Source organism: Nyctereutes procyonoides, unplaced genomic scaffold (genome assembly GCF_905146905.1).
Source record: "Nyctereutes procyonoides isolate TBG_1078 unplaced genomic scaffold, NYPRO_anot_genome, whole genome shotgun sequence".
NCBI lineage: Eukaryota > Metazoa > Chordata > Mammalia > Carnivora > Canidae > Nyctereutes > Nyctereutes procyonoides.
The window spans coordinates 48,423,229-48,438,595 of NW_026575131.1; the positions used below are offsets into that span (position 1 = coordinate 48,423,229).

At 58.6% G+C, this 15,367-nt stretch overlaps 1 protein-coding gene across 2 annotated transcripts in view; it reads left to right on the plus strand.

Annotated features, from left to right (window-relative positions):
* Positions 1-694: 694 nt before the first annotated feature.
* Positions 695-15,367, plus strand: part of ADGRL1 (adhesion G protein-coupled receptor L1) — a 52,657-nt gene continuing 37,984 nt past the window's right edge. Inside the window, exon 1 of one of the 2 annotated variants that reach the window (XM_055344902.1) lies at positions 695-845. The gene's annotated coding sequence lies outside the window, so the exon portion shown is untranslated. Of the gene's footprint in view, positions 846-14,579; positions 14,691-15,367 lie in introns of those variants that run through there. The other variant, XM_055344903.1, reaches the window with a different exon arrangement.

A 15,367-nucleotide genomic window follows, 5' to 3' on the forward strand; every position in this document is an offset into this window, starting at 1 on the left:
TCCCAGTTTAGACCCAAAACACCTGTTCACTTCCATCCCCAAAAATGCCCAGCCCCTGCCCTGACCCCAGGCACCTTCTAGTCAAACCCATCAGCTCTCTCTCTCTTTTTTTTAAAAAAATATTTATTTATTCATGAGAGACACACAGAAAAAGGCAGAGGGAGAAGCAGGCTCCATGCAGGGAGCCCGACGTGGGACTCGATCCGGGGACTCCAGGATCACACCCTGGGCCAAAGGCAGGCACCAAACCGCTGAGCCACCCAGGGACCCTCAAACCCAGTTCTCATGTGGTCCTCATCTCACCCAGAATGCTTTGTGTAGCCACCTCTCTGAACCTCTGGATTTGGGCACCTGGATGCCTTGCCCACTCCATGTCCACCTCCTGAGCCCCGGGGTTGGACACCCAGAGACCAGGCCAGCCCACCTATGTGATGTGCTGGGTCCCTGCAGGATTTTAACAAATTGTAATGAGTTGCCAGTTTTTAAATAACAGGTAACTGTTGCATAAAAATCTGGATTCCTGGCTTTCCATCAAAAGATACTGCCGCTGAGGAGCTGAGGTCACATTCCCAGCAGGGGGTGTTCAGCAAGCAAGGGTGGCGCCCTGAGGAGAGGGCACTGGTTTGCTGGTTCTGGTTCTCACGTGGTGAGTAGTTAAGGGGACTCTGGACCCAGACTGCCCAGGTTGGAATCACTCAGCCTTCCTGTTCTGGAACCTTCCACTTGCTCACCTGGATCAATTCTCCATCCAGCCTGGTGTCCCAGGAGACTGGGCTTTGTGGACTTCACTGACGGCTCCCAGGTCCTCTGGCTTGTGCTGGCTTCAGCCATTGAGGACTCCAGAGGTAGGGGAAGCCGGGAGCGAGGGTATTTATACCCACTATGAATGTATCGTGTGTTTCCTGCCAGGGGTTACATGAGTTAATATGGTATAAGAAAAGGCTTAGTAAGTGTTGATAAATATTAACAATTATCATCATTCTTCACCACAGTCCCTACCACTCCTTACTGGCTCCCCGGCCCCGATGTTGAGTGTCAGCTGTGCCGTGGCTGACACGGTTGGTCTCAATTTGGCTGTTTGGCGTGTCTGGATTACCTGCTGTCGCCTATGGGTTGTGGCTCAGCTCTGTGTCATCGCCTCTGCTGTGAGGGGTTCCCAGGAGGCCCTCCACCCCACCGCATACCCATCTCTGTCACTCCTCTCCAGTGACGGAGGTGTCAGCATATGGGAGCGATTGATTCCTGGGCTCGCCCACTGTACCGCAAGCCCCTGTTGGGGCTTCATACATGTTTGTGGCCTGTATTCCTTGCCTAAGGCTGCAGTATCAAAGTACCACAGACAGGGCCGCTTAAAACAAGGAATTGATTCTCTCAGTTCTGGAGATAAGAAGTTTTTTGTTTGTTTGTTTTTTGTCTTTTAGAGATTTTATTTAAGGGCACCTGGGTGACTCAGTGGTTGAGCGTTTGTCTTTGGCTCCTGTCGTGATCCCGGGGTCCTGGGCCCCAGGCCCGTATCGGGTTCCACATGAGGAGCATAGGCCTCTCTCTCTGCCTGTGTCTCTGCCTGTCTCTGTGTGTCTCTCATGAATAAATAAATAAAAGCTTTAAAAAGGGATCCCTGGGTGGCGCAGCGGTTTGGCGCCTGCCTTTGGCTCAGGGCGTGATCCTGGACACCCGGGATCGAATCCCACGTCGGGCTCCTGGTGCATGGAGCCTGCTTCTCCCTCTGCCTGTGTCTCTGCCTCTCTCTCTCTGTGTAACTATCATAAATAAAAATAATAAATTTAAAAAAGCTTAAAAAAAAGATTTTTTTTTATTTTAGAGAATGAGTGTGAGTGAGCATGGGCAGGAAGGAAGGGCAGAGGGAGAGGGAGAAGCAGACTCCCCACTGAGCAGGGAGCCTGAAGCAGGACTTGATCTCAGGACCCCGGGATCATGACTGGAGCTGAAGGAGCCCAGAAGTTGATAACCAGGTGACCACAGGGTTAGTGCTCCCTCCACCGGCTCTAGGGGAAGGTCTTCCCTACCCTTTCCAGCTTCTGGTGGTTCTTGGCTTATGACCACAGCATTCTAAGCTCTGCCTCTGCCTCCATGTGGCCTTCTCTGTGTCCTCTCCCCTTCTCTTCTCCTCTCAGGACACTTGTCGTTGGATTCAGGGCCCACCCTGATCCACGATGATCTCATCAAAAGATCCATAACTTAATTACATCTACAAAGACCCTTTTCCCCAATCGGGTCACAGTCACAGGTTCTGGGTGGACATATCTTGACGGGGGCCACCACTCAGTGCAGTACAGACTCCACGGCCTTCTGGAGTCTTGCCTTGCTTTCTTCTCTCTTCGCTCACTCAATCTTTGGAAGCCAGTGGATGACCAGACCTTGGACACCCACCCCTTACCCCTTGGCCTACAGTTGGGGATGAAGGGGGGTTGTTTCCTCTCCAGGAGGGGAAGCAGAGGCCCCAGTGCCATCTGATGGCCCTCTGTTTCCAATGCAGGCCGGGCCCTGAGGAAGGCTGCTTCTCTGTGGGCTGCCAAAAGGCTGGGGTGAGCCCCCCACCTTCCCCTGAGCTTGCAGAGAACACCCGGCAAGCACCACCGATCATCCCTTTGGCACAAGGCTGGGCTGAGTGGTTGTCATTTCTCCTTCAGATGCCAGAACTCGACACTCCAGTCCACAGTCTGCAGGGCCGGCCTCTGACCTGCAGCCCATTTCTTTCCAGGCCTGACAGGTTGGGTTGAGAAGGAGCGGTCCCCTGAGCTGAGGCAGGCTTCTTTGACTCCAAGCTACTTTAGCCCTCGCTCCCCAAGAATGCCCACAGCCCCTGCTCCACCTTTCTCCAGACAGTGATGCCTCCCTTCCCTCTGACACAAAATGGCTAGCTGGCCTAGGGCCCTGTTTTTACAGCTCATGTGAATTAACATTTTTTTAATTTTTATTATTTTATTTTATTTTTGTTTTATTAAGATTTATTTATTTGTGTATTCATGAGAGACAGAGAGACAGAGAGAGAGAAAGGGGGGGGGGGGAACAGACACAGGCAGAGGGAGAAGCAGGCTCCATGCAGGGAGCCTGACATGGGACTCGATCCCAGGCCTCCAGGATCAGGCCCTGAGCTGAAGGTGGCACTAAACTGCTGAGCCACCCAGGCTGCCCAATTAACATTTTTAAAAAATAATTTCTTTTTAAAGGTATAATTCACCCCACATTAGATTAACCATTTTAAAGTGTACAACTCAATGATTTTTTGCATATTCAGGTGTTGCGCAGCTATCACCAGTATCTAGATCCAGAACATTCCCATCGCCCCAAAGAAAACCCTATACCCACGAGCAGACACTCCCCACCCCCCTCCTCCAGCCCTGATCAACCACTGATCTAATTTCTGTCTCTCTGAATTTGCCTATTCCGGACATTTCTTATGAATGGAGTCATACAATCTGTGGCCTTTTGTGTCTGGCTTCTTTCACTTGGCATAATGTTTTCAAGGGTCATTCATGTTGTAGGGTTAACTCTTTTACTGTGGAGCACGTACTTTTTAAGAATATAGCTTAAGAATACCGAATTAAAAAAAAAAACGTTCCATCCTTGTCACCACCGCCTAGCGCAAGATATAGAATATTCCAGCCTCTTGTAGGCTCCCTGAGGCTACTTTCCAGTGAATGGCCCCACCCCCAAAGCATCACTTTCCCAGTGGCCCTCACCTGAAGTGATTGTACCCCACCACTCAAGGGAGACATGCCACAACTGGGGATCTGCTCTTGGCATCTAGTGGGGGGAGACCAGGGATGCTTCTCTGCATCCTCCAATGCAGGGCATAGGTCTCCCACAGCAGAGAATCATCCAGGCCCAAATGTCAGTGGTCTACACTTAGGAAAACTTGAGGTTCCTGGACCCCATAGATTACTTCTGCCTGTCCCTGAACGTCATGGAATGGGACCATGAAGTGCACCCTAATTGTGTCTTATTCTTTTGCTCAATGTCATGTCCTGAGATTCATTGTGCGTAAGGCTCTCCACACATTCCTGGTTCGGTCTTTTTCATCACTGCATTGTATTCCATTGTGTAAATAGACAGTTATTTCCCTTTTGCCAGTCGATGGCACATGCTGGTGCCCAGAGTTTGACGATGATGAATGTGTCTCTTGGTCGCAATAAGTGCCTGTCCCCAATGGGAATAAACCCAGGAATGGAATTGCTGGGTTGGAGCAATTTAACCTTAGTAGACCAGTCGGTAATAGTTAAAGCTCGGGGGATGTTGCACAAAAATCCTGACTTCTGGCTTCTCTTGAAGAATCTATTCTGGCAACTCCGAGTCTGAGTTTGCACGTGGTAGCACTCAGCTGGAGTTAAGTAGTAGCAAGTGGCTGCTGGCTTAAAAGGGGGGGTGCGTTTCCACCTCTCCACAGCTGCCACCCTCCCTCCTCGCTGCCTCACACCTGCCTCATTTCTGTGTTTTTGTTCCCCGGTCTGGGTCTGCATTTGGCTTTGTGGCACCTCTCCTGGATCCGTGCAAGGTCAGGAATCCCTTTCTACCCTCCTGTGGCCATGGCCTTGACCTTCATGGGACCCTCATCTCCCTTCTCAATTCCACTCCATCTCACAGAGCCTGCGTCCCTTTAGACCTCTATTTTTCAGTTTCTGGGTTCTTGCTGTCTGTTTAGGGGTCACTTCCCCAGAGCAGCCTTCTCTGAGCCCTCTGGCTGGGGAGGGCCTCTTGGGGGTACTCTCCCATAGTCCCCACTGGTCTTCCATGGCTCACATTTGTACTGATAATCTTTTGTCAGCTCCAAGCCAACTGCAACTGCATCTGTCTTGTTCACTGCCATTTGCCCACCACTGGCTCAATGCACAGGGAATGCTGGCCATGGGGCATGATGGGGAGAGAGGGAGAGCCCTCCTGCCAGATGGAATAAACCACTTACCTGGCCATACCCTCTGCAGAAGCAAGCTGGGCTCCCAGGATGAGCTGAGCGGACACACCTCATCCTCAGAAGCTCTTTCCCCATGGCTGGCCCAAGGGGTCAGGGCCTGAGAAGTCTCTCCCCCAACCCAGTCCATACCAGTCCAGGCTGGCCAAGCGCAGGGCCCCCTCCCTGGGGTCCTTAACTTCCCACAGGTCGTCCCACCCCCAACCATTCCAGCTGTCCCTAAACACTGTCCAAATGTCCCCCAGTCAAGTCCCCAAGGCAATAATTCCTTCGCTTCTCGGACTCAGACTCCTCACCTGCTCACCTGTTCCCCCCCCCCCCCCCCCCCCGGCTTTGCCCTGCGCGCCCCGGGTGGTCTCCTCCCAACTCCGCTCTCCCATCTGAGCCCTCAGATCTCCCCTGCTCACACCTCCTCTCCCCAAGAATCCTGACTCCTCCTCCCTCATCTTCTCACACCTCCAACCTCCCCTAGGCTCGCTTCCTCCTTCCTCTCAGCAGCCCCCACCTCAGACACGCTCCCTTGGTTCCCACTCGGTGCCCCCAGCCTGCAGCTCCTCCGCCGCCTCGGCGCTCTTCCCCCTCCTCCCCCCGCCCCGCGGCCGCGCCTCCCGCGCACCTAGGGGGGAAGGGGCGGGGCCTCCTCACCTGGCGGCCGCAGAGCAGCGGGGCAGCGGCCCCTAGCGGCCGGGGAGGGTAGCGCAGCTGGGCGCCCCTCCCAGTTGGTACCTAACTGGGAACCCACCACCGTTCCCGCCGGCCCGCTGCTCAGGCTGCACCCCCTATGCTTCCTTTTCGGGACTGAGAGGGGTGGGGCGCCTACAGTTTTCAGTGGTGGGTCAAGAGGTGACATTTTATCAGTCCTGATTGGGGGGGCAGTGCAACAGTTAAAGGGGTTCTATTGGCTCCACCTCTAAGCTATGCCTCAGATCTGACCACTTTGCCCTAGCATCCTGTCCCAGGCCTCTGTCGCCTCTCACCTGGACTGATGATGGCAGCCACCTCCCCGTATCTCCTGGCTCCTTCTCAAATCTCCCCTGTAACTTTGTTTTAACAGATGTAAAATCCGTATAACAGAATGAACCACTAACCATTTTCAAGTGAACAATTCACTGGCATTTAGTACATCTGCGACCACCACCTCTATCTAATTCCAGATCTTTCCATTCCCCCAAAGGAAACTTGTACGCATTAGCAGTTTGTGGCCTACCCTCCTCCACCTAGACCCCGGCAACCATTAATCTGCTTCTGTCTTTATGGATTTAGCTCTTCTGGATATTTCATATAAATGAAATCTTACAACAGCTGGCCTTTGGTGTGTCTGGCTTCTTTAACTCAGCATAGAGTTTTCAAGAGTCATCCACATTGTGGCATGTGTCAAGACCTCATTCCTTTTTATGGCTGAATAGTATTCCCCTGCGTGGAGATCCAACATTTTGTTTATCTGCTCAATCTTTGATGGACATTTGGCTGTTCCCACCTTCTAGCTTTTGTGGATAATGCTGCTGTGAACATTGGTGTACTAATATCTATTTGATACCTGCTTTCAATTCTTTCAGTATACACTCGGGGGGTGGGATTGTTGGGTCATATGGTAATTCTATGTTGTTTTTATTGGGGAACCACCCCTATAACCTGCTAAACATTGAATAGCAACACACCATTCCCTTGCTCATAGCCACCCCTCCGTTGGCTCCCCCTGTCACTGAGAATCCAATACAGATCCTCCTCATGGCCCTTGAGGCTCTGCCTCCTGGTCCCACCATGCTGGCCCTTGTGCTCTTCAAATAGTCCTGCCTGTTGCAACTGCAGGGCCTTTGCACTTGCTGTTCACTCTTGTTGGATCACACGTGATGGGCACCTCAGCTTTCAGGTTTCAGCTCAAATGTCTCATCCTCAGAGAGCCTCACCGAATCTGTCCCATTATCTCCCCACCTCACCTCCTCTTTCCCCCTCATTCCCTCCCTCCAGTCACACAAGTCATATCATAGATCCTTTGCCCACCCAGCATATTTCTGCCTCAGGACCTTTGTTCAGGCTCTTCTTCCTGCCTGGAACACCCTTCCCCCATGACTCCTCCCTTGCCTCTTTAGGTCTTTATCCAAATCTCAGTTTCTTAGAGGAGGCTTCCCTGACTTCCCCTGTCTAAAATTGCAGCTACCACCATGCCCCCTGCCTTCTTTCCTTAATCTTCTCCATAGCACTATCATCTGACATCCTATATCTTTTGCTTGTCTGATTTCTCATCTATCCTTTTTATTAGAATGTCAGCCCCAAGAGCAGAGAATCTCTTCTGCCTTGTTCACCACTGTGTCCCCAGCAACTAGTACAGTGCCTGGCATACAGTAGGTGCTCAATAGATATTTGTCAACTAGCTAAATCCTCCCACCCCCAAAGACAGCAGTTGATTTAACTCTGCCCACACTCTATCCTCCTGACCCAATTCTGAGACCTTTTTTTACCTTGCTTTTCACTTGAGTGAGGGTATAGGATGGGATGGGGTTTGAACATTGCCCAAGGTGTGGTACAGTGAGCCCCCAGGAGGGCCAAGGGCACACGGAGCCCCGCCTGCTCACCCCTCAAGGCTTGAACACCTGCCATCCACTTCTCCAGCACCCTGCTCACTTTCCAGGGCTAATTCCAGCATACCTCCTTTGTCTGCCTTACCTACTAGAACCAGAATGCCCCTGAGAGAGCTTTCAGTCTTGTTCTGGGGGCACTAGGGCTTTCTGAACGCATAGCCCCATGCCCACACTAAGGGCAAGAAAGTTCCTCTGCACTCTGTGTTTGAGGAATAAATGGAAGGAGGGAATATATGAACCGAATGGTACAATGACCTGCAGGATTGGGCATCCTGTGTTGAGTGGGCTCTAGGAAAAGGCCCAGCTGGGCGCATCTGGCGAGCACTGGAGGCCTGGGCATTGGTCACTTCCTCCTGAGTCCAGGAGCACCGTTTCATCCCCATCCACTGTCTCCCCCAACGTCTCTCACGTGTGTTATAAGGTCTGGCCTGGCACTCAGGACCTCAGCAGGCACTGAGGACCTAGGGAGCCTGAGGCAGGACACAGGGACCCAGGGCTCCAGGCCTGAGGCCAAGGTTGCAGGCATTGGAAACGGGAGGGTGGAGGAGCGGGGAACCGGACATGGGGGTCCGAGACAGGGCACAGGGTGGGGACGGAGGGCACGGGTGAGTTGAGCCATGTCTGAAGCCGAGATGCCCTAGGTGCTAAGGTGCGCAGCGTGCAGGGTCCCCCAGATGGGAGGATCAGAACGTGAGTTGCCCTCGGGGGGACACCCTGGTGCGGGGTTTTCTGTACATTAAGGGTGCACCGAATGTGGGGTGCCGAAGGCGCGGGGCACGCTGGGCAGGGGTAGGACGCCCGAAGCGAGGGTCACCCCCACCCTAGGGAGTGGGGGTCCGGGGCGCCGGTACCGACCACGCACGGTGGAGGGCAAGCGGCGCCGTGGCAAGACTGCGCGCTCGCGCGGACGCTTGGGTTCCCGGAGCCGGGCAGTTCTCACAGCCTCCACTGCGCCTGCGCAGCCGGGGCTTGGCAAGGTGGGGGGGTCGTGAGGGATCCTTTGCGCCCCCACTCTCTCTCCCCATCCTTTGCCTCCTGAGCTCCTTGCCCGCGAGGCCAGAAGACCGGGATGGAATGGCGCTGGCTAACGTATCCGGGCTGAGAGCAAGAGCAGGAGAACTAGGAGGGGCTGGGAGGGGGTCCTGGCTGGGATTTTTTCAAACTGAGCCGGGAGTCCCTTAAAGCATGCCACCCCTTCGTTTTTTTACAAGTAAAAGCCGCCCCTTCTCGCAGTCCCCGGAGAACTCAAGTTAGAACCACCTCACCTTCTAGGCAAGCTCAGAGTCCTAGGGTTACTCTGCTGGTGTGGGGGATGGGGGGTGGGGGGATGGGGAATGGGCTGCTCAGGGCCCAGGTGTGGGGGTGGGGTGGAGGGAGGAGGCTCGGAGCCAGAGGGCCCTGGAGATGTCCAGGTGTCTCTCTAAGCAGCACATTCTTTTCCCTTCCCATCCTGCTGGGTTTATAGAACGCTGGCATTGTTCCCCCCACTCCCCAGCATCCCAAAACCTTCCCTGGGTCCCATCAGGTGCTGCTGATATATCTCAAAGTGGGAAACTGAGGCATCTGGCGGGTGAGACACACCCCCCTTCCCCATCCGCACGCCCCACAGTCCCGAAGTCAAGGAACCACAGATAGGTGGAATCCTTTCTCCATCCACCACTCTCTGCTTTCATCACAATTTTCTCTCAGATCCAGTCGTTGGGCCTCACCACCCAGATTCAAGGCCAGAGCGCTACAGCCATGGAGTCCTGGGCATGAAGGGGGAACAGAGGGGGCCCACCTACCCTCTCTCCCTTGTTTTAGGAATTTTATAGGGCCTGACGTGTCCCGGAGGTTCTGAGCTATGAAAATCCCTGCCTGGTCCTGGAATAAAGGCTCTCCATAAAGGGGGGCAGGGGGGGAAGCAATAGGTTGCTGTGCAGGTTGTCCCCTGTCACTCAGCAGGCCTGGAAGTCCACTGTCTCTGTGTTTCCCCCATGATATGCTTCTTGGAGGGTTCTTAGAGGCTGGGTCAATTTGCTTACAGATGTTCCATGTAGGCTTTCTTAGATACTCAGAGTTCCCATCCAAGTCTGCCCCAAGTTTTGTGTATTTACCACCTCAAACCCTCCCACTGCTCTTTCCACCCTATTCATCACCTGTTCTGCAGAGCCAAGTTTGGGTGGCAATGCATTCTCTTTCCTGAAGACAGACATGGGGAGCTTGCCCTCCTCTCCTTCTTCAACTTATTCCCTTCCTCTCTAATCCAGATCCGGATTTGTCTGCCCTACTTCTCCACAACACAGCCCACCCTACAAATGCCCACTCTGGACCCACCAAGATTCAGCCAGGACTTTGGATTTTGCTTGCGCTGGCTGCTTTACTATTTAGGCCTCCATTGGCTGGACTCCCTTCCCCGAGATTCCAAACCAGGGATTTGCTCCTCCCCATCCTACACTCCAGAGTTGCACCCATCTTTCATAAAACCGAGCCAGCGGCCAGGCTTCCAGGTCCTGTCTCCTGAGATCCTAACCGGATCTTACCTCTCAGGACCTTCCAGTAGCCCTCACCCCTCCACTACCCCCCACCCCCAGCCCCCACCTGGCACTGAGTTATCTATTCTGCTGAAGTGCTTATTTTTGGCCTGGGGCCCGGTTTTATAGCCCCCACTGTGGGTCTTGGCAGTGACACTCTGGTTTTGGGGATCCGAGCCAGGTTGGGCAGCCTTCCCCACCCTGGAGAGGGGGTGCGGGGCTCCCTCTGCAGCTTCAGCCTGGAACCTGCCGCTCACCTCACTCAGCCAGATGCCTAGGAACCCTCTGGTTCCTTGCCCTACTTCTGCAAGTCCGCCAGCTGCAGTGTAGTGGCAGGGCTGTGGAATTCCGTACCGGGTTTTAGCTCCGGCCGAGAATCTAAAATGCAATTTTTTTCTCTCCGCCCTCCCCCCCCCCACCCGTCCCCCCCACCCCGCCTCCCTCCAAGTCCGCGTCCCCTCCCAAAGCGAGACTTTTCAGGCGTTTATAGATACAACCTCCACCTCACACTCCCCTCCCCGCTCCTGCTGCCCCGTCAGCTCCAAGCCCTTGTCTGGTCGCCCAGGATCTGCTCCTGGGGTCTTGTCCTGTCCCGCGTATTCCAGTCCAGGCTTTGCATCCCTCCCTCGTCTTTTATTGTAGGTCTGGTCTCCCAGGGTAGCGGCCTCCTCAACGCGTTCCCCTCGCAGCGCCCCTGGATCCTGAAGCCGCTTTTACCAACCGGCTTCGCTGCAGCCAGCGCTCCGGATCCCTCCGTGCGAGAGTCCAGCCCTCCTTTTGCCCCTCCCTCTTGCACGTCTCTGCCAGAAAGGCTGGGGCAGCCCGTGCCGCCCCGGCCACTCAGCAGCCCCCTCCTGAAGCCCCCTGCGAGCCCAGGTCTAGGAATTCTAGGCCGGGTCTTGCTTGTTCCCACTGCATTAGGCATGACGCATTACTCCGTCTCCCGAGGATGAATCCGGCCCCAAATTTGCGTGCCCCGGGTGCATTTGGCCCTGTCGCAGCTACACCGCCGCCGCCCCCCTTCCTCCCATCTCTGTCTAATCCAATCCGGGTTTTGCATACCCCTTGCAGAGCTCCTCCATTTCTCCCTCCGCCGGGCTCGGCGCCTCTCCTTTACTTAACTGGCGGCGAAATCCTCTCCGGTTCTTCCTTGCGCCCGTCTCCCTTCCCCCACTCCCCGTTCCGACGCAGCGACCCAGCACGTCGCCTTCCCTCTCTCCGCTTTTCCAGAGGGGCCCGGAGGAGGCCAAGGGGAGGAAGTCCAGGCCGGGTTTTCGGTTCGGCCCCCGGTGCGCTCGCGCTGGTGGCGGCGGCCGATCCCCGGCGGCGGCTCCGGGCCGGGTTTTGCGCGCGCCCGCCGCCCCCCTCCCGGAGCGGGTGCGTCGGGGAGAGGGGCGAGCAGGCGGCTTGTCATTGCTGGTGCCCGGCGCCGGCTCGGTCCGCGCGTCCTGCGGTGCCCACGGGCCCGGCCCGGCGCCCCCCCCTCCGGCCGCCCCGGGGGCGCGACGCCGCCGCGCCCGCTTCCAGCCGCGCCCCCCCAGCTCCGCGCCGCCCGCCCCCAACCCGAGCCCCCCGCGGCCACTGCGGGGAGCCCGAGCCGTCGGCGCGGGAGCTGTTGGCGCTGCGGCGCCTCCGCCCCGCCGTCTGCCGAGGAGGCCCCGGCGGATGGGGCCGCGCGGGCCCCGGAGCGGCGCCGCCGGGCGGCGGGGGGCTGCAGGGGCGCCCGGGCTGGCCCGTTAACCCCTCGGCCGCCGCCGCCGCCGCCGCCGCCGTCGGAGGGGGCTGGGAAGTCGCCTGGGCGCACACGTGCCGCCTCCGTCGGGGCCGCGGAGCTGCGGGGGAGATGCGGGCCGCTGTCGGCGCCGCCTCGGGGGGCTCCGCCTCGCCCCAGCCCCCGGAGCTCTGACGCCGCCCCCGCCCCGCCGCCTCCGCCGCCTCCCTCTCCGGGAGGGGCGCGGACCCGCTCGCCCCCAGCCCCGATCCTCCGCCGCCGCGAGGGGGCCGCCTTTGGAGCTGTGTAATCCGCTCTTTTTTTAATTTTTTTTTTTTTTTTTTTAATTTTTGGCGAGTGACGGCGGTGCTGGGCCGGGGGAAGGAGGGACACGGAGGCCGCCCTCGCCCCGCCACCCCTCACCCTTCTCCCCCCCGCCCCGGTTCCGGGAGATGTGCCGGGCGGGGGGCCGGGGTTCGCGGAGCCGCAGGAGAGACGCGCAGGGCCGACCCCAGAGCGGCGCCGGACAGGTGAGTGTCTGCGGGCCCAGGGCGAGGGGGACGCCGCACCTGGGCCAGGTGTGCGGGCTGGGGCGGGGGGGGCGGGGGACGGCCGCGAGGCCTGTCCGGGCCGCGGAGGGGGAGGGGACGCTGGAGCCGCGACTCCCCGCACCTGAGCGGGAGGGGAGTCGGGGGCGGCCTGCGCTTGGTACCCAGCGGCTCCCAGCGGCTCCCAGCGGCTCGGGGGTCAGGAGGGGCGGCCCCCAGCGGGGCGCCGGGGACGCGGGGGTGCGGATGGGCGGCCGCGGGGTGCCGGCGGGGGGAGGGGACCGCGAGTGTGCCCGCGCGTGGCTGCGTGTGCCCGCGCGCGCGCCAGCCTTTGTGGGGAAGCGGCGCGGCGGTGCCTGCGTGTCCCCGGTGCGTGTGCGCGCGGGTGCTTGGCGCCCTGTTTGTGTAGGTGTCTGGGTGTGAGCGGAGAGGGTGCGTGTGCGCGCCGCGCGGGCCCCGGCCCCCGAGGAGCCGCGTGGGGGGCTGGCAGCGCAGGATGCTGGGCCGCGGCTTGTTTTTCTCCCGGAGTCAGAGACGCGGTCCGTGGGGAGGGGTCTGTCCGGGTGTCCGGCGGGCTGCGGCGGGGGGCACGGCTGTCGGGAGGTGCGCCCGCGGCGGCGTCCCCGGCCTCCCGCTCTCGCCCGCTCACTCGCTCGCTCCTGGTACCCGGAGCATGGGTTAAGCATGGGAAAGCTGTGGGGCTTCCTCCGCCCCGCTTCGGGCTGTGCGGGGGAGAGCCCTCCTCTCCCCGCGGTGTTCACGGGGTGGAGCTGTGGGGGTTCCGCCGGCACCCTCGCGTCTGAGGGTCCTGGGACAGAAGTCCGGACCACGGAGGGCGGAGAGTGCTGTGGGTGCCCCAGCCTCGGCCGGGAGACGTCCCTGCAGGCATCGGCCCAGCGCGCCCCTGGCTCCCATCCGAAGACAGCACCCTGCCTGCACCCGCGTGGCCCTGACCCTACCCGGCCGGTCTAGGTCAGCGCCCAGCCCATCCTCGCCCAGCACCTCCGTGCACCTTCAGGCCCACCCGCGCCGCCCCCGTGACCCTCCCCGCCGGCCGCCGCGCAGGTGGCCCGCGTCCCAGCCTCGGGGCCGGCCCCCCTCCCCCGGGCGCCTGCAGGACCCAGGCCCGGGGTCTCTCTGCCCACATCCAAACATGTGGTGTGCCGGGGGGAGCAGGGGGAGGGGTTCAAGATGGCTGCCAAGATGGCTGGTCGCCTCTCCGCCTCCCTCTGCCTGTTTCTCCTTCTCTCTCTCCCTTTTCTGCTTGCTCTGTCCCCTTAGCTGCTACAGGAGTCACCGCAGAGAAGGCTTTGGACGGTGCGGGGACAGGTGTGGGGGGACTCCCCAGGGTGATGTCTGCTCCAGGCCTGTTGACCTCAATGCTGCTCCCCTCTTGGAGAGAGGCTGTTGGTCTCTGCCCTTCCTTCCTGCACCCCAGGGGCTGGCCTGAGCTTGTAACCCGACCCTAGACCCAGCCCCTCCAGCCCAGCTAACAGCTTGGGGGCTCCCTGCCCCCCCACCTGCTCTTCTCAGTCTGGCCCCCTGAATTGATCGCTGGGGTCTTGGGGTGCCCCACGGAGCGGCCCCATCTCTCACCCCGTCCATCTGCCCCGCGGCCAGGGCCTCAGGACTCCTGGTGGGCCTGGGTCAGGCCCCGGGCCTGTGGGGGCAGGTGACTTCTCCTTCCTCCCCTCTCCCCACCCACTAATGCCAAATTTATTACTTAAAAGTAGGATGAAAACAGGGAGAATAAGAGAAGGAATACAACCTTCATTATCATATCGAGAAAATTATCCGTGATTTTCCTAACTAGCAATTTGCCTGCCATGCCGTTCAGAACTGACTTGCCCATTAATTACAGAGATGAAAAATCATCTGGAAAGCGGAAAAGGGAACTAATTCGCTCCCTGGCTGGCGGCAGTGGCACCCATGCACCGAGCCACATACGTGTATGCTCACATGCGAGCGCCAGCCCTCCTGCTGGTGTGGCCGCCTCCCTCCTCTCCCCAGTGACCTCCCGCAGGGTCTTAGCCCGCCCCACCCTTGTCACCCCTGCTCTCCAGTGCCCCCTCAGCCATCCCTCCACGGGGCGCCCATCCCCATCCCAACCCCTGCTCTTGGGGAGCTGGCTTAAGGCATGATCACCCCTGCTCATGCCTGCTCTTGGGCTTGGAGGCTACCCAGGGCTAGGGAGGGTGGGGAGGTGGGGACCAGCGTACCTGGGCCCTGGTGCCTGTAGGGAGGAGGTGGAAGGGAGACTCACGGAGCCCTGTTTCTATTCCCAGTGTGCCCCGGGGAGCTCCTTCTCCTGGGGGGCCTAGGAGAACCCTCCAGACACGTGGGGGAGGGGCCGGCAGGTTCCCTGGCTGCTCTGGAGTCTGCATCAAGCGGTCTGGATTCCTGATCCAGGTACCTCCACCTGTGAGAGCCACCTGCGTCTGGATTTTGCAGCTTCCCTGCACCCCCAGGCTGGTGGGAGAGCAGGAGGTGCTTCAGGCCCAGTGTGGGCATCTGGTGTGGGGGGAGTGCTGATCTCAGGAGGTTATGCTGCTTGGCTAGAGTGGGTGCCACTCAGGCGAGACCCCTGCCATCCGCACCTGCTGGCCGAGGGAGCTGGTGCTCCAAGGCTCTGCTCCCTCCTACCTCTCGTAAGCTATGTGGCCAAGGACAAGGCTCTGGTTTCTATGTGGGCTCCTCTCAAGGATCCGATTTCCAGACGCCAGACGCTTCCCCTCTCCCAGACCCCTCTTTGAGGGGTGGGGGTGGGAGTTCCCTGGGTCTGGAACCTGACCTGGCTGCAGTGACCCTGGAGATGCCTGAGTAAGCCAGCCTTTCTCTTAGGCTGGATCTTGGCCACCCCCCCCCCCCCCCCGTTGAAAGAAGAGAGCAGGGTCCCAGGATGGGAGGCTGTTAGAACAGCCACAGGGGGTGGGGGGGTCTCACTGCCCCCAGAATCCAGTCCTCTGTCAGATATCTCAGTGCATTCTGGATGGTGACCTGGCTGAGCCTGTGTGTGACCACATGTCCAACAGGCTAGTCCTAGGTTGGTAGGGGTCTCCCGTGTGCTGGTGCTGTGAATTTTGCAG